General features: G+C 36.6%; 1 long non-coding RNA gene across 1 annotated transcript in view; it reads left to right on the top strand.

Annotated features, from left to right (window-relative positions):
* The window catches only part of LOC149131288 (uncharacterized), a 246,403-nt gene that overhangs the window by 15,172 nt on the left and 205,187 nt on the right, over positions 1-26,044 (top strand). The window lies entirely within an intron of this gene.

The raw sequence follows: 26,044 nt of genomic DNA, 5'->3' as shown, positions 1-26,044 counted from the left end.
CTTCTTTGTGGGGGCTACAGTTGGCTTGTGAATGACGCTGTATTGTCATCGTTCTGGGCCACTTCAGTCACCTATTTATTGAATTGTGTGGGTGTACGTGTTTGAGAGATAGACAGAGAGAGAGAGAGAGAGTGAAGGGGTGAGAGGTGCTGAGAGGGTGAGAGGGAAAGACAGGAGGCGCGAGGGACTGAAGGAGAGGGAGGGTTCGACAGACAGGGAGAGAGAGACGGTGAGGGGGAGAGAGGGGAATCGACTCCAGTTCTTCAAGTTGTGGTTTATTTATCGCCCATGAACTAATGGAATTTAAATTTTGCTGCAGCATGATTTGAAATGATAGGGCAGATTTAGACCCAGAGAGGGAGAGGGAGAGAGAGAGAGAGAGAGAGAGAGATTAAACACTTTTTCATTTATCATTTAGTTATCACAGTCTTTGGACTAAGGCCATGCTGTAGCACCGCTGTGAGGCGTTTAATTGAACAAATCTATCTGAATACTTAATCTTTCTGTCTGCAATCTGACACTTAATCTATCGGTCTGTTTTGCCAAAGAGGTAGGTTACGCGGACATGAGCAAACCAGTATCGAGAAGGGGGGAGGGGCAAACACACACACACACACACACACACACACACACACACACACACACACACACACACACGTCCACTGAGAGTTCAATCTGTCACATTCACTCACAAAGCTTAGGTCGGTCGATGGCTGCTGCTACGGTACAGTAGAAGAAGATAATGTTTCATATTTTTTGTTAAGGTGTCGTCCGGTGGGACTGAAATCAAGAAACCATGCAGTTGCAACGGCAACTCCTTGACCACAGAGTCTGGAAATATGTTTATCGACCCCGAAGGGATGAAGGATGCGTTTGCGCGTGAAGAGATTTGAATTCAAAGAGCAGAAAATTGAAAAGACACTCTGCAAGACTGTTATCATTGCTTAATACTGTTTGTGGAGTAAGTGAGAGAGGGAGAGAGAGGAGGATAGACAGAGACAGACAGACAGTGAGACTAAGTGAGACAAAGAATGAGACGGAGAGTGAGAGACGGAGAGTGTGTGTGTGATTACTATGAGACGAGAGAGAGAGGGGGGGAGAGATGGAGAGACAGACAGTGAGCGATTAAGAGACACAAAGAATGTGAGAGACAGAGAGTGTGTGCGTGTGTGTGTGTGTGTGCGTATGATTACTATGAGACGAGAGAGAGACAGAGAGAGGGCGGAGAGATAGAGAGACGCACACAGTGAGTGATTAAGAGAGACAGTGAGTGTGTGTGTGATTACTATGAGAAGAGAGAGAGAGAGAGAAAGAGAGGGAGGATGAATGTTTTTTCTTAAGCGAAAGAGAGGGAGGGTGAATATTTTTCTTAAGGTGTGAGAACTGCTGAGTCAGTCAGTCAATTTCTTTTTACAGCATAGTTTCTGAACAAACGATTTCTCTTTCTGTAAATGTTATTTCCTTCCAAAATTCTCTCTTTCTCTCTCTCTCTCTCTCTCTCTCCCTCCCCACCTTTGAGCACTTCACTTCATTCTCCCTCTCCCTCTCTTAAACTTTACAGGTCTTACCCTAATATCTATATAGGAAAACACTAATTGTGTTTCCTACAGAGAATATATTAATTCAATGATCGTGTAGCGAACTCTATGATTGTTATCGCTAGTTTATCGTCAATATATTACGTGCCTTCGTAAGGAGGTCTATAATATTAGTTTGTGTTTCTTGTTTTTTATGGTTGTTAGTCTCAAATTGATGCTGGTGCATCACTTTTCCAACACTTGGAACTGTTGCGCACATATTCCTGCTTTAATCAAAATTTTCCAAACTTTGCAGTTCCCGTATAGCTAGTCTCAGTCAGTTATTGTTTTACACACACACGCGCACACACGCACATTTATTCACCTCATACATACAACTCCCCACTCACATATGCACCGTGCTTACATACATATATGCATAGATAGATGGATGGATAGATAGATAGATAGATATATATTCAAATTATCACGGTTTGAATTGGCCATTATTTGAATGAATCCCAACACAGTAGAACTTCGAAGCCGCAATCGAGATAATTATTATATTTATATCCACATCTGTCTTCAAACTGTCTGACGTCCTGTTTTTTCCCTGCATATACGTACACACTTGAATAAATACATCTATACATACATACGTTAAAATTTACTTTACAACTAAAAACAGAAAGAGAAGAAAATACGTGCATATGTGTGTGTGTGTCTGTGTGTGTCTGTGTGTGCTTATAAATATATCGACCGACAGACACAACGATTGATCTATACACATATATAGGCACCTGTATATGAGTATATGCACTTGTGTGCTTTTCATCTAGTCATAGATAGGAATAATCTGCGAGCGAAGATGTATACTAATTTCTAATATTGCACCACCCGAGACATATGCTACAATCATGTCTGTCCCATTAGCATTAACACCGGCATTGACCCCGCTTTGGAAAGACAAAACTTCACTGTTATCGGCAGACAAACCTCAGATTCATTCTAACCAGAATTTACATATTATTACATGTTATTTGAAAAAAGGTATTTTGGTTATTGATTACGCAGCACTATTTACAGATATTAGTTGTGTATTTATATATTTGGAGTCACGCAATATTCGTATATTTTATTCGCTAAATTTTCTGCTTGCTTACCACAAATATTGAATCGACAATTTTGTTTTTTCAATATTATCCAATCTAAAATCTATTACAATACGTAAATATCTGTAGTTCACCTTCAGTTCAATATCATTGCAATATATATTTGATAACTATATTCCCCACGTCTGATAAAAATGCGTATCAGCATTTCTTCCGGAGTTTTACTTTCTGATTTCAAATCCTACCGCTGTCATCTCTCTACGTGGTCGCTCGACCTGCAAGAAATAGCTGCGAAATATCTTTCTGTCCTTAACGAGCCAACGAGTGTGTGTCTCTAGCTGGAGCCATCCGCTGTCAATACCCAAGTATTCTTCAAACCACACCCTATCGTTTTGAAAAAAAAAAATAAGGTGAGCATGCTGGGCGAGAATGCTGGGCAAGAACTTAGTGGCAATTCTTCTGTCTTTATGCACTGAGTTCAAATTTCCGAAAGTTTGATGCTGCAGTTCGTCTTATCGAGAACGATAAAGTATGAGGTCGACGTAATCTACTTTCTTTCTCTCCGATATTTTTGGCTCTATGCCAAAATTTGAGAACGGCCATATTAATAACAATAATGATGATGATAATAACAATAATCATGACAACGACAACAACAATAAGAAGAAGAAGGGGAAAGATAAGAAGAATGGATGGTTACCGACGAATGTTGACGTCTGTGCAGTGCTATAACTCGAAAAAAATTATCTCTTTCCTTTCCGATGCAATTATCATTATGTTTGTCTCGTTAACTTGGCTATAAACCTCTCAAATTCCATTTCCAGTGATTCGCGCAGTCATTCGTATTTAGCTGCTGCCTTTAATGGAAAATGATGTAACATTTAAAACCTATAATTACTACGTCCCCTCCATCATCCCTTTTATCTCTCAGTGCTCCATACAGCTATTCGAATGCATTTTATTTAGGCTTTACTCCTATTCAGTCCATTCCACTATCTCTCTCTTCTATCTATTTTGTCTTTTATTCCCTTCCTTAATCTGTTTCTCACTGGCTCGTTTCATTGAAATTGTAACAATGGCAGAATTAGATAGGATTACAGCAGTCCTCATGGAAAATTACATTAAAATTATAATGGCTCAGTCCGCCTAACTTCGCACAGGCTAGGTACAACTGAGGCGTTCAAAAGTATTTGACAATACTGGAAGATATTAGATTTTCTAACCCTGTAGACGTTCCTGTCTTCACCTACCCATGTGTTAGGGTTTTAATTAACATTCTAAGCTTTCAAATAACCAGAAGTTTCGTAACAAGAACGATCATGAATAAAAGAATAGACAAAACAAAATGGAAGTTTGGAGAAGAATATAAAATGAAAGAAACAATAAAATTTTCTCTGACAATAGGAATGAAGTTTTCAAAAACACTGCTTCAAGGTTTAAAACCGATTTCAAATCTTGGCAGTGAGTAATTCTAACACATCGATCCCAATCCCTATGGTACTTATTTAATCGACCCCTGTACACAACTGGTTTTTAATTTATCAACTCCGAAAGGACGAAAAGCAAGGTCAACCTCGGCGGAATTTGAACTCAGATCATGAAGACGTACAAATATCTAGATTTACTGTTCATTTCACAATTTGGTACAAGGCCCTCAATTTCAGGGGAGGAGTGCTCAACTGGTATTCGATTTATCGACCGCGAAAGGCAAAGTCGACTTCAACGGAATTCGAACTTGGAACCTGATGACAGACCTATTTGTACGTTTAATATTGATGTTATGTTTATGTTTAGCCTCGGAATAAGCAGTCTTCAAGAGCTACCGAGAAGCTGCTGAGAAAATATTTAGATCGCCCTGACTGCAAAAATAAATGAATAAATAAAAAAAAAGTAAATAAATAAAAGCAAAAAAAGTAATCTGTACTTTGAGTAAAATATTAATTTAAAATTTTGGCACAAAGCCAGCAATTTAGCCGGTTTAGTAGGTAGGTTGATTAAATCTTCTCTAATGCTTGATTGGTACTCATTTTATCAATCTCGAAGGAGATGAAAAGCAAAGTTGATCACGGCGGAATTTGAACTCAGAACGTAAAGACGGACGAGCTACCACTTAGAATTTCGCCCAGCGTGCTAGCGATTCTGCCAGCTCTCTGCCTCTACGGTTAGTAAATATTCATTGTTCACAACTCTAGGCTAAATCAGCCTCGATCTGATCACATGGAGAGAGGTGCATGCTGTTAGAAACCGAAAAGTCCAGTGAGCTTAGGTTACAACAGCGAAAATGTGTACAACCATTGAACCTGTAGACGTAAGTTGAACTAAAGGCAGTGCCCAACCAAACAGATGCAACAAACACACTTCTAAATTTAGAGATATCTTTTTCGTGTATCATATAATGGCTAAATTTCTGGGGCATGGCCAGCGATTTTGAGGGAAGGAGTTAGTCACTTAGATTAGCCCCTGGTATTTGAGTAATACGTATTTTACTGGCTCCAAAAGATTAGAGAGCAAATTTGACCTGAGCAGCATTTGATCTGAGGAACGTAAAGAGACGGGAAACACTACCAAATAATAATAATAGGATAGAACGCTTGGCAACAACACAAATGAATGCGTTTAGCGACTTAGAAAATATGATAGACACGATTAAACAAAAATTTGAAGTGAAAACACTTAGACAAATTGGAGACAGACGATAAACCAACAAAATGTCGTACTGCATAACAAACAGAGCCGTAATCAGACAAGCCAACACTTCATTAGATATAATTATAGAGTGAATATATAAAATAGATATAACGACCTGAAACTAAATAATGGTTATAACAAGGTGTGTATTAAGCAGGACAGCAGACTTCGAAAGGAGGGAGAGATTGATCCTATTAAATAAGAAAGAAAAAAAAAGAGAAAAAAGAGTAAAGCAAGGATGGCGAGCATAAGACGAAGGCTTGGCTGTGTGGTCACGAAGATCGTTTTGTAACCATGTGGTCACGGGTTCAGTCTCATAGCGCGGCATCTTGGACAAGCGACTTCGGCACTAGTTTCGAGCCGATCAATGCATTGTGGATGAATTTGATTAGCAGAAACTGTGCGTAAGTCCATCGTGTGTGTGTGTGTGTGTATATATATATATATATATATATATATATATATATGTATATATATATATATATATATATATATATATATATATATATATATATATATGTATATGTATATAAACACATTTAGAGAACATGTTTATCGTTGTAAACATTGGCAAAAACATACCTTTAGTTCCTTAAGTAATTTCGACCAATCTGTAATATTCAACCTATGTCTTACACTACATTTCCACTACATACATCCATTTCCACGATTTTAAACTTAATTCCCATTCATCTATCACACTATATTTTCCCACTCATAATTTTCTGCTAATTTCTTTCTTTCCCCTCCTTCTCTTTCTCTAAATTACCTTTGACGTTAACTATACTAAAGATTTTTGTTTTTTAAAAATAATTTGCTAGCGTTCCCCTTACATTATATTCGCGGTAATCCCATTTGGTTAATACGGCTTATTGATCTGTCTTGTTCCTTTTTTCCCTGAGGATATGATTGCATTGTTTAACATCATTTTTATTCCTGCTGGAATAATCTCAATGCTTTTGTCGAAACATATGCTGGAAGTATAAATGACTTGAATAACACCTGCGCTTGACTCCATTTCTTAATCTATATATATATATATATATATATATATATATATATATATATATATATATATATCTCTAATATTATTTATTATGTATATTTATTATATATACGCAACTGGTACTTAATTTATCAACTCCCGAAAGGATGAAACGCAAAGTCGACCTCGGCGGAATTTGAACTCAGAACGTAAAGACAGACGAAATACCGCTAAGCATTTTTGCCCGGCGTGCTAACATTTCTGCCAGCTCACCGACTTGCTTTCTTCTAATAATAAACTCACACTTTATTCTGTTCGGAAGAACCATTACATGAAATACTTGCTCAAGGTTCCACGAAGCCGTTGAGATCGTTCGAAACCGGAACAACCTGACTGCGTAGTGAAATTACTACTAGCAACAGAAAGCTACAACGTGCCTACTTCTTCACAGACGCATCAGCACCGACCATATCTTCAAAGATAACTTCTCTCTTGTGTCTATTAAACACCATTAACTTTGCTATTAAGGTAAAGTTTATTCTGTTCGGGAGTTTTAATATTGACGAATAAAGCTTTTCGCTGAAATCTGATTTGTAGCACGGACACTTCGAACGATAGAGATATCAATCGACGTTCTGAACACCGCGGCATCACGTAACAGCATACATCGCGTAGTTACAGCAAGCAGAATCCTCGTTAATTTCCCTTAGATTAAATCAAAATTCTTTTATACGTGTACTTCAGTTAATAGGAGTGTTTTGAAAGTGCTGAGGAAATCGCTTCGCATTCGAGTGTAATGCACTAATGAGTAGTAGAACAAGCTAATTAAATACTATCTAGGTCATTAGGGATGATCATTGCAATGTGAATTATAAGAATTCTCCAATACTTTGCTTGATTTTCGAGTTTGCAATTAAAATTTCCGCTACACCCTAACTCGCACCGCACACACGTAATTTAATCTGAAATCATGAATACACAGTATGGAAGCATGTACGTGATATAATAGTAGTTTACTGAGAATATAAACAAAGAGGTAGACGAGCGAGGCAGCGGAGAGGAATACACTACACGATCACCTTAATTACTAGAAATGACAGCCAAATACCCCTCAATTCACATACTCTACTGACAAGTATAAAAAAAAAATGTTTATTGGAAAATAATTATAAGGGAAATACTATCTAGATCATTAAGGATGATGATTACTACAAGAATTTTCCAATAATTTGCGATTAGAATTTCCACAAAACCCTAATCTGCATCGCATTTACTTTGCTATTTAATCTGCAAAGATGAATATATACTATGGAAGCATGTACGTGATATAATAGTCCTCTATTCAGAAATTTAACGTTTCGGGCGAATCAATGAGCAAGACTGTACAGTGTCTTCTGGGTTGCTAAAAATAACAACCAAATCTACATTAATTCACACACGTTGCTGTTTTTAGATATGAAAGACTGATTTATTGGATAAAAGAATAGCAGACATTGAATTATACGGGATGGTCACATACAAAACACATTCCATCCATCATATGTCTCCTCATTGTGGGCGACCATGGGCTACACAACAATAAGGGCTATTTATTACGTGTTGTTATTACTATTCTTAATTTAAGGCTGATCTTAATTTAAGTTGATCCCAGGACTTATTCTTTGGAAACCTAGCACTTATTCTATCGATATCTTTTGCCGACCCGCTTGGATACGGGCACGAAAACACATCGACATTGGTTTTCAAGTGATGGTAGGGTAACAGCACAAAGACACACACGCACGCACACACGCACGCACGCACGCATATGTATACATACATATAAACACATGATGGGCTCCTCTCAGTGTCCGTCTGTCAAATCCACTCATAATGCTTTTGACGTATGGTTGCTATAGTAGAAGGCACGTGTCCAAGTTGTCACGCAGTGGAACTGAACCTGGGACCATGTGGTTGGGAAGCAAGCTTCTCACCGCATACACACACACACACACACACACACACACACACACACACACACACACACACACACACACACACACACACACACACACACACACACACACACATAAACACACATAAACACACATAAACACTCAAACACATACATTAAACAATTGTTGACTTCAGCCACGCGTTCAAGTATCAAATCGAAACTAGCTAAATAAAAAAAAAAAACGAAAACCCAAGATAAAAACACATAATTCCACAAATTTCCAAGTATCCACTATTATTTATTCATTCATCAGTTTCTATTTTATTTTATTGTCAATTCTTCGTTAGGTCCTCTTAATTAATTGGATTAATTAGTGAAGAAAATATCTAATACTCTGCAAGAAGCCATGTGCCGGATCCCACTTAGTTCCATGATGAAGAGCAGACACACACACACACACACACACACACACACACGCACGCACACAAACGCGTCTGCTCCTGTGCAAATACTTATATACAGGCACTTATGCACATATATACTCGCTCACACACACACACACACACACACACACACACACACACACACACACACACACACACACACATATAATATATATACAGGCACACACTTATATACACGTTCTTACAAAAGTATGCGTGCACACGCTCTTCTGTACAAACATACACGCGTATACACTTATGGACAGACACGCCTACACATACATGCACATGGACATAGGAAAAAATGATTCTTTTATAACGAACAGTTTATAAGATCCCCTAAATCCCCTGATCTGACCCCTCTTGATTTCTATCTTTGGGGGCATTTGAAAAGCATGGTGTATCGCGGAAAGATAAAAGACAAAGCATTTGAAGGAACGCATCACCAACTCATTCGCACACGTATCACCACATGTGGTATTACGAGTTCACAATGAGTTGGGTAAACGTATTGCAATGTGTATTCAAAACAATGGTCACCATTTAGAGCCTGTTAAATAAAAAAAAACTTTTCTTATAAAAAGATAAATTGTTCCTATGCATTACGATTTTTGAATCACCCTGTAATATATATATATATATATATATATATATATATATATAGTATATATATACTTAATTAATTCAATAATACGATAAAATCTTTTATTAGTATTTTATCAAGTAGTTAGCGTGAAAAAACTCATAAGCGAAAAATCCATCATTTATTCCACTAGAATATATTCATATATATATATATATATATAAATATATATATATATATATATATATATATATATATATATATATATCATAAATTGATAATATATACACACACACACACACACACACACACACACACACACAGAAACAAACACGTACCCCTACAGACACATATGAATACGCAGTTTGAATCACATCCTTTAACAGGCGGGTGTCCGTCCAGGAATGACAGTATATACGCCATGAAACCGGGAAACCAGGAAACCGGCCCTTATAGGTCGGTATGAATCTAGGAGGAAACATTACTTTTTTTTTTACAATTCAAGGTGTTATCTCAGCATGGCCACCGTCTAATAACTGACCTACCTGGCCCTCCATCGTTTACGCGGATGAGTGCTCTAGTTGATCCGTTCAACGGAAGAGTCTGCTCGTGAAATTGACGTCCAGGTTACTGAGTGATTCACAGACATGCGAAACCTTAACGTAGTTCTCAGGAAGGTTCAGCGTCACACTGCCGGACAAGGCTGTCCCATTGAATTACAGGTACTACTCGTTTTTACCAGCTGAGTGAACTGAAGCAACGTGAAATAAGGAGCCTTGCTCAAGGACACAATGCACCGGTGGGGATCGAACTCACACCCTGATGATCGTGATCCGAATACGCCTAAACACTAAGCCACGCACCTAATAACCGAAACAAGTAGAAAAATACAAAATGCCAAAAAAAAAAAAAATTAAAAATTACGTGATAGCCACGGCTGGAAGAGTATTCATCATAGACGTGTTCAGTGTTAAACTAGATTTAAATAGCAATAACAATAACGTAAAGAACAAATGAAGAAACCATCTAAAACTTAAAGCGGTTCATTATATTGCTCTTAATTTTCTTTTCTAAGACGCATAAAATTAGTATAATGATTGTAATAAAATAATTTTATAAAATTATAAATAGAAACCGCAAAAAAGTCTCCAAGATAATCATGTTAAATATTCAGTTTATTTATATTTTTTTCATTCATTTTATATTTTTTCTTTCAAACTACCTTAATCAGTTTGATCATTACGTTGATGATAATGATGCAGAAACTGGAAAAACTTTGAAGATTCAATGGATTATTAATACCTCACTTGGGAATGAAAATTTTAGGCGTAGGCGTGGTGAGAAGCTTGCCTCTCAACCACATTTGTTCTAAGTTCAGTCCCACTGCGTGGCATCTTGGGATGGACGCCGATCGTGTATGTATGTGTATGTGTGTATATATATATATATATATATATATACACACACACACTCACACACACACACACACACACACACAATTAATTGTTTATAATTTGTACCTTTAAAGGTGTTTTAATATGCTGACCACTTGATGAAATTTTGGAAAAAAATTTCATAACTTTCTCTAGCGTTTTCGTGCAGTTCAACACAAAACTTTATTGCATAGCGAACTTCCAACTTGTCTTCATGTCCCGATTGTATTATGTGACCTAATAAGCTGTGATAGGCAGTGTTAAGTAGCATGTGTTTAGAGTACCATTACGAACGCCCTTCCAGCTGAAACACTAAAAAAATGAATTGGCAGGTCAGCTTATTTGATGTATAGTAACGATAGAGTAAAATTACTATAATCTGGGACAATTATAGCTGATTCTCCTAAAAACATCTCCAAATTTCCTGCGTACACGTCGTAGCTGTCGAAATACATTGTCTCCTGCGATGCACTCTGTACTGGGGCTAACACATCCGGGTCGCTTTAGCGCAGTCCATATTGTTGACGAAACTCTTTGGCTGTGCAAATGCAGGTTCTACGGCTGTTGACATTCTGGGTGTTATAATGTAAATTTATCCACCAATGGTTTCGGCAATGTCAGTGAATGTACCCTTGACGTAATATCCAGCAAAGTCACTTTGGCACTACTTGAAGGAAACCTGGCCCTTCGAATTACGTGTGCACTCCACCCAAAAGACTCTTTCTCCGTCCCCATAGTTTCCGTCTATATCTGTGGTTTATAACCGAGGTCCCTTGGGGGTCCATATCAGACTTTGTTGTTCAAATTTACCTGCAACAAATTGATTATATTTGTACAGAAAACAAGACATTTTAACAACAGTTTTTGTTATATATTCCCTAATAATCCTATCTGCTATAGGCACAATGCTCGAAATTTTGAGGTGGGGGTGTCTAGTCGATTACATCGAGAGAAGTCACTTGCTCAAGATATCGCGCAATAAGATCAAATGGCTACGAAGGTACATCCGAGTAAAATGGGAATAAACGGAGTTCATAGGTGAAAAAAAAAAAACGCTTGAGAAACACTGCTTTATACTATTTCAAATGAAAGGATTGGATCAATCGGAAAATAAGATGTATAACACTTGCTCAATATACCTCACAGTAGGATCGATCGTAGAACCTCTTGATTGCAAAGCGAACTTTTTAACCACTCGGTAATCTCAGCACCCATACAAGAAATGCAAGCACATTGTTTTATCAGCCGAAGACGTTGCGTAACAATGGCGACTGAGTGTAGACGCATTTATTTTACTGCAGTGCTAGCAATCACATTCTTTAAACAGCCTCCGGTAGAAACGATGACGTAATTTAAACGTCACATTAAATTATAACTTTATATCTGGTTTCTTAATTAAATCTAATTACTAGAATTTGAAAGAAACTAATAGTTATGTTGTGCTTTGGCAACAGTCGTAATCAATGCGGTGAATATTAATTAAAACAAGGTATCGTGGCTAAATTTAGAGAGAGGACGCTATTCAGATTTTGAAGAAGGAGAGAGAAAGTGAGTTTGAGATAAAGAGAATAAGTTAGTGAGAGAGAGAGGGGGAGCAGAGAAAGTGAGAGAGATAGAGAGACAAGAAGAGAGATAGAGAGATTGTTTCAGCTGAGATCGGTGGTAGAGTCTGCTAATATTTTTCTTACAAATGCCATGGGCGATTTTCTCCCTCATTCACAGTCTCTCTCTCTTACTTTCTGTGTCTTTCGACCTGTCTTTCTCTTTCTCCTTCTGAAAGATGTCAGCTATGTTCAGCAATGTAGAAGGATTCTCTACAGGATGTTTAAAAATATCCAAGAAACTCTGTATGCCACGACTGCGCCTCTTTAACTTCATCGGTATAACCATCTATCACACACACATCCATATATACACACACACATATTTATTCATATAGACTAGAGGAAGTGCTAAAAAGTTCCTGACTTTAAGGATTTCGCGGAAGATCTTTTACAGAGCTTAGAAATACTGAAGGACTGCTGCAAGAAGAAATTTTTCTTCAGGATAAAAAGAAAAGTCCACTCAGCTGGCTCCACTCCACTCAGCTGGCTCCACTCCACTCAGCTGGCTCCACTCCACTCAGCTGGCAATGATGAGTTTCCCTGCAATGAACTGGCGTCCCGTCTAACGGGGGAACACATACGCTATTGAAACCGGGCCCATGAGCCTGGCTAGGCTTTAAAAGGGCGCATTAATTTATTTTTAAGGCTTAATGCATCGATCTGGCAGAATTGTTAGCGCACTGGGTAAAATGCTTAGCGGTATTTAGTCTGTCTTTATGCTCTGAGTTCAAATTACGCTGAGGTCGATATTGCCTTTCATCCCCTCAAGTTCGTAAAATAAGTACCACTTGACTACAGGGTTCGATATACCCACACGTACAAAATTGCTGACCTTGTGCCAAAATTTGAAATCAATATTTCAGTGCCGTATTTTGAGGGGGCGAGGTGGCAGAATTGTTTGCACACAGGACAAAATGCTTAGTGGCGTCTCGTCCGTGTTTTCGTTCTGAGTCCAAATTGCACCGAGGTCCACTTCGCCTTTCATCCTATCAGGATCGATGAAATCTATATTTGAGGCGATGTTATTGACTTATCCCCCCTTCTCCCGAAATTGCTAAATTTCACCCAACATTTGAAACCTGCATTTCAGTACAGTTTAGAGTTATCGCATTTAAAACGAAAGCTATAAATACGATGAATAAAAATCTAATTCGTAATCTTTGTTTCACCATACAAAACTTAAGGAGATATTTAATATGGCTTTAAATTAAAATTCATGGTTAATATTAAAAATTTCAAATAAATTTTTTTTTTTCACTAAACGGTGAAATAATCGCAAATTTCATTATAATGAGTACTGGATAAACCCTCGTAATCAATGCAGCGCATGATGCTATTGTACGGATCTTCTTCATCTCTGCTATCCTAATTATACCCTGCTCATTATCTGTTGCTTCTTTTATCATAGTCGCGCCCTACTCACATCCATCTAATGCATTCCTAATTCTTCATTTCTCGTACGATTTGATGATAATATCGTATTTTAAACTCTTTCATCAATTAACGGTCGGGCACGCACAGAACCAGATCTATATAGGGCCCAAACGAGTAATTTTCTCAAGCCTGCTAATTTGCTAATTAGATGAGGATCGTGGTCCTCTTAACTGAGACACAGTTGAGAAATTTTATGAATAATCCAATGATTTTATTTTTATCTTTGTTCTTAACACGATAATTTATTGATTAGATATAATTTGGCCTAAGCCTTTAGTACTTTATCTAAATAGTTCTGTGGGAACCACAACACAAATGCGTCAGTTTCAGAATTTAACACATACCTATATATTTTATCCTTTAATTGTTTCAAACATTGGACTGCAGCCATGCTGGAGCACCGATCTCATGGGTTTTTGTCGCAGAAATTATTCTCGGTACTTATTTTTAAAAAGTAGTGATCATTCTCTGTCGAAATTAGAGACGCAAACAAACCAACACCGCTTGTCAAGCAATGGTGAGGGACATGTATGTATATGTGTTTGTATATATATATATATATATATATATATGACTTTATAAATTCAAGAGTATACATATCCAAATTGTGTTAACTCGCAGGACATATGTATTGTGAGTTAAGTTGGGATCCCTTGACGACAACGTAATCTTCATTTAACTAAGGTATCTTCGGTCCCATGAATACGTAGTGGAGTACCTCTCGTTGAGTATTTGTTACTTCTGAGGTTCTGCTAGTTAGAACACATATGTAGCCTAGAATTTACTTGTTCCATTCCGTCAATTACGATTTTTATTCGCTTTTATAGCAACCGTAGTTGCTAACCGTAAACTATAAAATAACTGTTTTCAGCTTATTAAACTTCGATATGGATAATCTTCTACAGAATACTCGAAACTTTCCAACTTACTACACCTGGATCCTTGGATCTTATATTCTCATATCGTTGTAAATATATATATATATATATATATATATATATATATATATATATATATATATATATATTTATGCATATGCCATCTAGCATTCGGGTATTTATGTCTGGTTATCTGTAACATTTATTGTTATATATTCTTTGTTTTTGCAATTAACCATTCTACGTATAATTTTTGATTCCTGCAGCATTAGACATACAGATTTGTTTAATTTTTCTTGCTTGCTTTGTATTTTTATCCTCTCATGTAAAGTCCTCAACAAAACAAATTCGGTCTTAACACCGTAAGATCTAAATCTATCATTGAGCTTGTGTAGTTCCTGTTTTCTAGTCAAATTCTTCTCTATCACGCATCCATCTGCCCCTATCTCATCTGACCCCATAGCCTTCAATTCTGTAGTAACACAAACATTTAACATGTAAAACACTTGTGAAGTCCACCACATTTATTTGAAGCTATGTCGGTGTTTGTCATCAGACATTATCAAGCAGATTTTTTTCACAAAATTTCATCTAAATTCATCCCACACATGCAAATCCTTTAAAACCTTTTCTTTCCAAAAATAATCAGGTTGTAAATTTCCAAATTTCCTTTATCCACTTTCTGCATCTACCTTCATCCAGCCAACCTTACAGATGATCACGAACAAAAGTTCCTTTCGGAAATTTCTCCCTGCATAGCTTTTCGATGCCAAACGCTTCTATTAAAAATAAAAAGACAAAACAAAATTAAAAGAACAACTGTGTGTTTTAATTTAGTACTATCAACCACACAAGAAAGAATTAATGCAAGTTTGTTTTCCTCACGCCCAGTAGATTTTAGCAGCGCTGTTTATTTCCTATTCGCTTTACAGTTCATTTCTATCGCATGTTAAGGTTACGGGAGGTTTGTTTATGTTTCCAATACATAATACCCAGCAGCCTTCTATCCGTTGATTTCCAATTACTGTGTCTTATCATCTAGATCTTTCCGAATAACCGAATTCTCTTGCTACTCGCCGTAGTTACTTGTCTTATCGGCAACTTAAATAACTTCTACTGCGAATACTCTACCATAATTTTATTTTTTTTCCTCCCTATTTTTCTTATTTTCTCTTGGAGGCATTTTATCACTAAATAATTTCAAAACCAATATTACACAACAGTATTTTCGAACGGTAATACAAGAGAGTGACATCAGCTGTCCTACTAAGGTGAGATACCTATTCGAGTCTAACCTGACATATATGCAGCCTCCCTGATAGATAGCTGTAATTGATAGTAAAAAGAGCGATGTGTATCGATGGCGATAGTGATGTCATTGCGTTAAGACGTATTGCTTTTCATTGCTTATCTGAAAAGAAAAAAGAAAAACTGGTCTTTACTGCTTTCACACCTGTGTTTACATCTAAGAACTGTAAACAGGTAAAACGTTATGTAAAACATATGTGGTTTAACGAAAGAGAAATGGCAGTATGATGCGTTTAGCGTCATATAATAATTATAGCGCAGTACAATTATGAAGGCAGTGCTTTGCTCCAGCATGGCCTCAATCTACTGACTGGAATAAGGGGAAAATATCAAATATTTACATGAAATCGTGATGTTTAGCCATATTCGGCATGTGTTTATCTATCTGTCTGTCTGTCTGTCTTTTGTCTGTCTGTCTGTCTGTCTGTCTGTCTGTCTGTCTGTCTGTCTGTCTGTCTGTCTGTCTGTCTGTCTGTCTGTCTGTCTGTCTGTCTGTTTGTCTGTCTGTCTGTCTGTTTATCTGTCTGTCTGTGAATCTCTCTCTCAATCTATCTGTGTGAGTATGTATGTATGTATGTATGTATGTATGTATGTGTGTGCCTGCCTGCCTGCCTGTCTGCCTGCCTGCCTGTCTGCCTGCCTGCCTGTGCCTGTCTGTCTGTGTGCAGCCCTGTGTGGCCAATAAAAGAAAAGTTATCTGTCTGTATATCCATTTGGAATCTATATAGAAAGTAGCAGTTTGGTAGTTGGAATGATTCTATATTTTCTATTCTTTGTCAATGTTTTGCAAGTGAAATGAAAGAATATTCACTTTGTCTCATTGTGCCACTCTGATTCGGTTCGGCGATTACTGAAGGACGCATGGGACTCTGAAATACACAGCACTTACCGCTAAAATTTCTTCTCTTCAACGGTTGGTTAAGTCTGAACGCTGAGCGTCGAGAGCGACGTATAGCCAGCCTCACATTATTTAAAATAGCCAGGTGAAGGTGCGTAGCTTAGTGGTTGGGATTTTCGCTATACGATCAGAATGTTATGAGTTCGATTCACGGCGGCATGTTAAGCAAGCCACTTCATTTCACGTTGCTCCAGTCCACTCAGCTGGCAAAAATTAGTAGTTTCTGTATTGCAAAAGGGCCAGCCTTGTCATATTCTGTATTACACTGAATCTCCCTGAGAACTATGTTAAGGGCACATGTGTCTGCGGAGTACTCAGCCAGTTGTACTTTAATTTCACGAGTAGGCTGTTCCGCTGATCGGATCAACTGGAACACGTCGTCGTATGTTTTTATTCAATGCAGCCATCTTTACAAATACGAAAACAAAACCCCTCAAACCCAAATTTTTAACAGAGAGGTAAACTTAGCAGAACATATGGCTGCTATTTCTAGCAAATCAATACATCACGTAGAGAGTTAGGCACCATCGTTAGCACGTTTATTCACGAAGCCCTATTATCATTTACAAAGGATCTCGGACCATTTTTTTATTCATAATTTTTAACAATTTATTACATTGTCTTTTTCTGACGTAAAAACGAACTGCACGCCTCTCCCGGATTCCAGTGGTTTATAGTCTTAAACAACCGTTTCTTAATTTATTCTATAGAAAAGCTAGAACTGAGTCGGTGATAAGCATTCTTCTAACCATATTTTAAAATGATTGCCGATTCATGTCCTTATAAATGTATGAGATTTTTATCATTGTATCTTAACTACGTAGAAATCTACTTTGTTATTCATAGATTTCTTGTCTTTGGCGCTACACTAAACGAATCAATTCCACTCCCATCCTTTCGTTCTTTTCTTTGCTCCATCTATCTCCCTATATATATCCATATCTATCTATCTATCTATCTATCTATCTATCTATCTATCTATCTATCTATCTATCTATCTATCTATCTATCTACCTTTCTATCTATCTGTATGTCTCTCTGCCTGCCTATCTGTTTGTCTGTGTATGTATGTATCTAGGTGGGTATGTCTATCTATATTTCTCTCACATTCTTTCTGTCTATATATTTATATGCATGTAGTTAAGATGTAGCTATCTTCTTCCTCCTCTTAATTTCTCTGCATATACAATCATTCATTTATTCATTTATATACATACAAACATGCTTGCATACATACATACATACATACATGCAAACGTACATTTTGATATATGCATGTATGAACATACATTTATAAAAAACATGTATATACATACATATATACATGTATAAACGTATACATACTCATACACACATACATAAATATATACGCATTTCTGGAAGAACATATAAAAAAGGCATCTCTCCCTTTCTTTCTCCTTCTCCATGTCTTTTTGTACTATTCTTTATTCATATCATATACAGATATTCTCTTTGTTTTTGTGTCTTTTTTATTCGACGCACTCATTAGTCCAGCCATTTGACACTACAAAACGCCTGTAGCGGATATGAAATCAGGAAGCAAGCATTGATAATAAGACACACACACACTCACGCTCTTCACCTCAGCTTTTACCATTTACGATAGAGAATTCCATTAAAACAATATGGTGAGTTGCAACGAAGCAGAGTAGCAAAGAAAATAAGAAAAAATGGCGTCATTCTGTAAAGCCATAGGAGACGTTAACGTTTAAAAGTTTCTATGAAAAATGGCGTCGAAATATGCAAGGAAGTAACAGTAAAAGGTTTAGATAGCTGAACAGATATAAAAGAATAATGTAATGTAATAAAGGAACGGAATGATGGAACAACGGAAGAAAGAACAATCACAAAGAATTCAAACTGATAATTTCCTTCCATTGGTAACATTAAAAGATGGAGGAAGGAAGCAAACATATTTAATAACAGTTTGAGATGGACTGTTGACCCCTATGCTATCTATCAATGAAAGAATATGCCGGTGTGAGTGGGGGTGGGTGGGTGGGTGGGTGGGGGAAATGGATTGTCGATACCTGGTTTGGCGATCGTTGACCGAACGATAATAATAGATTTAAAGAAAGATGGTTCGTTCTCTACGTATTGGGAAGAAGTGGTTGAAGGTTTAGCAGATTTGGAGCTGGATATTGAGTTTTGGGATGTATGTATGTATATATGTATGTATGTATGTGTGTATGTATGTATCTATCTACCTTTCCTTCTTTCTTTCTTTCTTTCTGCTGTCTCACTTTCTCTGTCTGTCTGTCTAATGTATGTATGTTTATATATATATATATATATATATATATATATATATATGTATGTTTTCTTTCGCGCAAGTGGGATGTAGCAAAGTGAATGGAATCTCACACATATATACCTATATATATATATGTGTGTGTGTGGGGGGGTGTATGGCTGTGTGTGTGTGTTCATATACGCGACGCTTTTCTTTCAGTTTCCGTCTACCAAATCCAATCACAAGGCTTTGGACAGCCCGAGGCTATAGAAGAAACTTGCTCAAGGTGCCATCCAGTGGGACTGAACCCGGAACAATGCGGTTTAGAAAGCAAGCATCTTACCGCATAACTACGTCTCTCTCTCTCTTTCTCTCTCTCTCTCTCTCTCTCTCTCTCTCTCTCTCTCTCTCTTTCTCTCACTACATAAATGTGTGTGTGCTTGTGTGTATAGGTCGATCGATTGTAAGATACATAGATCGATAAATAGACAGACAGATAGATATATAGGTACATAGTGATATACGCATACTCCATAAATCCATCGAACGGACCATACGTAGGCACACACACATGCATGCACGCACACACACAGTTATGTTTCTCAGATATACATATAGTGAAATCAGAAACGTACATACATATATACATACACTCACATATGATTTAAGATAATCGCCGGAAACTTCCTCTTCCGGTAAGACAATTTCTTTTTACTTTTCAAATCTAATGAAAGTTGGTGAAATTTTCTGTGAAAGTTACGACAAAGGAGTAGAAAGAAATGAAAGTTCGAAAGGAAAAGAAGAAAAGGTGGTGAGAGTAGGAGAAAGAAAGAAAGAAAGAAAGGAAGGAATTAATTGTTCCTTTCACGTATCCATTTTGATATGGATACCGGTTTCAGGTTATATATATATATGTCTGTATGATTTCATATATATATATATGTATAGTTCAATTTTACAGAAATAAAAGACGAAGACAAGTGAGGGAACAAGAAGCTGATGTTTAGTTTAACACTCAGAAAGAATGGAAAAGTCTTTGACGTTACGAGCCTACGCTCTTCTACAGAAATGATTGCGAGTGGGGGAAAAAAAGGAGAGAACGAAAAAGAAAACGGAGAGAAAAATGTGTAGGGATTAATGTGTCAACAATATATATGTGTATGTGTGTTTGTGTATGTGTCTGTGGGCGGTGTGTGTGTGTGTGAGTGTGTGTATGTGTGCACGCGTTACACACCCATGTTCACATGTACAGTTACCTATGGATTAAAGTTTTATTATTTTTTACTTAATGAATCCAACAATACGCACCAACTTGGCGGGTAACCTAGTAATTTGCAATGAAGTTGTATTGAACAGGTGTTTTACCATAATTTCGAATGCGGATCGTAATTATTCCATTATAGTCGAATGCTTTCACAAAAATAATTTACAATGTCGAGTTAAGTGCCACCCAGCACTATGTAGATATTAAAAACATGTGTTTTCAAGTTAATGTAATGACATTCAGAAAGAAAGCATTCTTGGTTCTCAAATATATTCGCATGTCTAAGTACGTTCGGATACATACGGATTTGAGCATGCTCACTAATAGTGTAATATATACACGAACAATATATATTATATATGTACAAATGTTTAAGGAATCTTTCATCCTTTTAATTATTTACAGCTATATGATTGTGGCCACATTAGAGCAGCGCTTAAAGGGTTTTAGTTGAAAAAAATCGACCCAAGAACTTATTCTTTATAAGCCTAGGATTTATTGTAACGTTAAGTTACAGGGTCATAAGCACACTCGAATCGGTTGTCAAGCGATGCCAGGTACACACACACACACACACACACATACACACACACACACACACACACACACGTATATATATATATTGGGTTGTGCATAATTATTGCGGCTTTTATTCAACAAAAACTACGACATGTAACAAAACATCTTTAACTGATTATTCCGGAGCATATTCACCATCTACTTCAATTGCTGCTTTCGATTTGCTTGGCAGACGGTCAGGCCGCGCGTGTGTGTGTGTGTATGTACATATATGTGTTTATATATATTTATATATATATATATATATATTCTTTTAGTGTTTTCTTTTACTTCTTTCAATCATCTGATTCCGAACATGCTGGCGGACCATCTTTAGTCGAACAAATCCACCCCAGGATTTATTCTTTGTAAGCATAGTACTTATTATCTCGCTCTCTTTTGCCGAACCTTTAAGTTACAGTGAACTGAACCCAGAACCGTGTGGCTGAGAAGCAAGCTTCTTACCACCACATTTTCTCGCTATACTTGTTGATAGTTTGTATATGAAATCTATTAAAATATATATACCCGTATGCCTGAATCAGAAATCAGTTATTAATTGTTATATCCCCGTAAGACTCTTTCTGTGACTGCGTGTATGAGAGTATGCTTACATACATGCCTTCCTCTATGTGGATATGAAGTTTAAAAACAATATGTTCTTCATTGGTTATACAAGTGTTGTCACCACTGATGCAGGTGTTTCATAGATAAATCGTGTTTAAGAGAACCATTCTGAAGCTTTGATTGGATAAATTGCGATGGTGCCACTATAACTGTTATGGTTGTTGCTGTTCTTGTAACTGATGTTGTTGTTAATGTTCTTGATGTTGTCGATCTATTATTCTTTATATCAACTGTGCAAGGAACGGAATTTCTCTGCAGAAGGTGAACTGACATGATTAACTGTTTATGTCATTTATCAGCCGACGCAAGATCTGTTCGTTACTGCTTCTGTTCATGAATCTTTGTCGTGTTCGCTGTCGACGAACAAGATGATGATGATGACGACGACGACGATGTTGACGAAAATGTTGAGGAAGATGATAATAATAAACTTGATAGTAAAGATTAACACGAGAACGACTACGAAGCAAATTCATATATATATATATATATGTATATATACGAACTTATATGCATATATATATACATACATATATGTGTGTGTATATATATATATATATATATATTTATATATATATATATATATATATATATATATATATGTATACAGTTCAAAGGTACAGAAAAAGGACTAAGACAGTTGAGGGAAAAAAACAAGCAGATGTGTGTGTGTGTATACATGCATATATATATATATATATATATATAATAGTGTCACAGATGTTTGTACTCGATGAAAAATAACAGATCACTACTCTACTTTATGCGAAATTCACACACTATCTATCGTCTGATCAATCTAAGTTTTTTTAGCAATTAATGACTATAAAATTAACTTCTAATCTATAAACATCTGCTAGTTCCAATGTAAACCATACTTTCTAATCTATGGACTAATATCAATACTTACATAGAATCTACTACTAATAACCCTGTAGGAAGATGTTTTTAAACAAGTGACTCACTATCCAAAAACAGGGCGATTGATGTACATCATATAGAATACGCCCTTTATTGAGCACCAGTCTCTAGCAACTACTCCCATTGCTAGCCATTATCAGTTGCCCTCATCGTCATTCAGTAAAGTGTAGAACTCAGAACTTAGTTACATATCGCAGTCAGTCACTTCTCTTCCTCCCTAGCATCCAGTGCCATACGGTATGATCGTACCCTGGACCTCGTACTTGCGATGTGAATGTCTAAAAGAGTCCGTTATGCAGCGCGTATACGTATGTATGTGTTTATAAATGCGTGTTTTATTACGTATCTGCGCGCACGCACACACACACACACACACACACACACACACACACACTCACTCATATGCACACACACACACACTCACTCATATGCACAAACACATACTCACTCATATGCACAAACACACTGGCATAGACATACTCACACACATACATATATACATACATACAAACGTGAATCTATGTATACATACATATATATGTATATTTATGTATATTTATGTGTATAAATAGATACATATATATGAATGTATATACTTATACACACACACACACACTTATATATAAATATATTTATATATATTTTTAAACATATATATGCACATATATCCATTCATATATACATATATACACTGACATCCACACATATATGTATATATATATATAAATATATATATATACACGCACATACATATACATGCATAAGTACGTATGTACGTGCATACATACGCATTTATGCATCAAATTTAAAAAAAAATATATATATAAAAAAAAACGGACACCTTGAGATTTCTGAAAGGAAGTATTCATTAGTTATTAAAAAATAAAAAGATATTCGTTTATCACATTCAGATATAAATTAAAAAAAAAAAAATGTTAAAAACAGACATACAATAAATAGTGAATAAATAAATAAAAGTTTATGTTTATTCATAACGAAAAAATTTGCAATCAATGCTGGTTGCGTGATTATTTCGTAATTTTATTAATTCTTTTAATCATGAATGTCAAAAAAGATTTTTTTTCAAGTAATGTGGACTTCTATTACTACAAATTTCTTTCCTGAACCGTCGCCATTAAAGATTCATTGCTTAAAAAAAAATTAATAAAATTTTTGAAATTTCTTTCGCTTTAATGATGAACCATAAATTACAATAACTTCTCTATTACTCAGCGATAGTACCTGTTATTAGTGGGTGTTGTGCATGCTAGAAATCGCAGCTAATTCTATCTAATGGTCTTATCTTCACGAGGGAAATAAAAACGCAATGGCTGCGGATCGAATACATGCGTTCATATGATTTCTATACCGAGGATGAACATGGATTAGAAAACAACAAAAAATAGGGCCATGAAGAATTTACTAAATGACCGCGCGATCTTTTTACCTTTGTTTTATCTTTAGTAGGATGAGAAGCAAGGGAATATTTACTAAGTGCCTGTATTTAATAATGTGGATCCTCTATGTTCGTAGGAATATTCAGCCAGTGAAGGCGGCGAGCTAGCAGCAACGTTAGCACGCGTGGCGAAATGCTTAGCGGTATTTCGTCTGTCTTTACGTTCTGAGTTCAAATTCCGCCGTGGTCGACTTTGCCTTTCATACTTTTGGGGTCGATAAATTAAGTACCATCTGCCTACTGGAGTCGGTCTAATCGACTGGCCCCTTCCCACAAAATTTCGGGCCTTGTGCCTAGAGTAGAAAAGGAATATTTAGCATGGGCTGACATTGTGTTAAGCCAATACAGCGACGTGAAAAACGGGAACAGCATCAACCTCAAAAACCGCAGGCCAGACTTTACGGTTTCTGAAGAATTTCTTTAGATGTCGGTTAATACATATCAGAGTCCACATTACCGTCTTTAAATATGGATAGGGGTTCGTCTAATGTAGTCCTAGACAAACTTAGTCTGAATAAAGACGTTGCTAGTAACGGTTGAAGAATCTTTGAAATGCATAAGCGTGTCTGTGTAGTAAACAGTTTGCTTCTCAACCATGTGGTTTTGGGTTCAGTCCTACTACGTAACAAATCAGGAGTCTTCTGTTATGCCCTCGGGACAAAAACCTAGTGAATAGGTTTGGTATATAGATGTACATGTATGTGTTAAATAAAATGAGACGACAAACCTAAGGCATTGTGAAATTTCTAGTACATTTAAAAAGAGAAATGTAGTCTTACAGCTGTTTCAGGGATATGAGGAATATCCCTTCATCAGAGACGATATGAGAGAGCTAAATAGAAGCAAGTAGTGGAGTTTGATACAAGGTGTTCTTTTGGAAAGGGAAAGAAGTATAGAGGGAAATATAAGAAATAAAAAAAAATGTATACTGGATCTTACCTTTCTCTTTATAAATATTCTAGATATTTTACTCTGATTTGGCTTTGTTGAATCATTTTATTTGATACACACATGCTCATACACTACCCGCATTAGACACCTTATTTATGCTATTATCAAACGGGGAGTCTACCTCCGGTCCTTCTGTAGAACTCGCATAGCCTTACCTGCCATTTTGGGTCTTCTGGATACCAAGACCTCTCAGTTTATTGCTATGTATGTATGTATGTATGTATGTATGTATCTCTATCTCTACATACAGAAAATAATTTACCAAATTATTGAAAAACTTTTGACTCAAACACGATATTAATGTTTAAATATAATCGTGAACTAGGTAGGAATTTGAACTCAGAGGGAAAAAACGCGGAACTACTATCATAAGTTCTTCTATCCAACACAGTTTTGATTCTCCGACTCACCGCTTTCTCTTTGTCTTTAATATACCTCGTGTAAAATGTTGCCTTATAATATAGTGTAATAAAGTGCAATAGATCTGTCATAGAAAATTGCTTCTCGAACGTAAGAGACAATGAAAAATTGCCGAGATGTTTATTTAGCCAATGTGAGGCGATAATAACATATTCCAATAAGTTTCAGAGCCAGTGAAATGCCTTCGGTTAGTCACGGTTGGATATATGAATGCGATACAGTATAAAATGCGAATGTGACCTAATAATATGTTACAATAAACTAGAGAGCCAATAAAACACCGTCGGTTAGTCACCGCTGTAAATATAAATGTGAAATATGTGATAAGTGCGAGATAATAATATCGATACCATAAACTACGACTTCGGTTAGTCGCGTTAGATCACCGACTCACTGAAGCTAAAGAAGAATAACAGTGAAATGTATACTCATATGGCGTAGTGGTTAAGAGCGCGGGCTACTAACCCCAAGTTCGATTCTTGGCAGTGACCTGAATAATAATAATGATGATGATGATAGCAAAAAGAGCATTAACTGCGCGGACAGCAACAACGGACAATAGAAAACATCTGCGACGGTTTTTGTCTGGTTGAAGCTACAGCAAAAAAACATCTCCGAAAGTGCCAAGCACTGGGTTTGAAAACGAAACCATGTGGTTGGGAAATAACCGTCATCTTACCACACAGCCACGCCTGCGCCTATATGTTTATATATGCATGTTAGCGGGCACGGCACGGTGATGTATCACATCATATTTTATAACATTCTATATTT

Source organism: Octopus bimaculoides, chromosome 23 (assembly GCF_046866305.1).
Source record: "Octopus bimaculoides isolate indiv1 chromosome 23, ASM4686630v1, whole genome shotgun sequence".
Classification (NCBI taxonomy): domain Eukaryota; kingdom Metazoa; phylum Mollusca; class Cephalopoda; order Octopoda; family Octopodidae; genus Octopus; species Octopus bimaculoides.
Note: the sequence above shows the minus strand (reverse complement) of the source record. Positions and strands in the feature narration are given on the sequence as shown.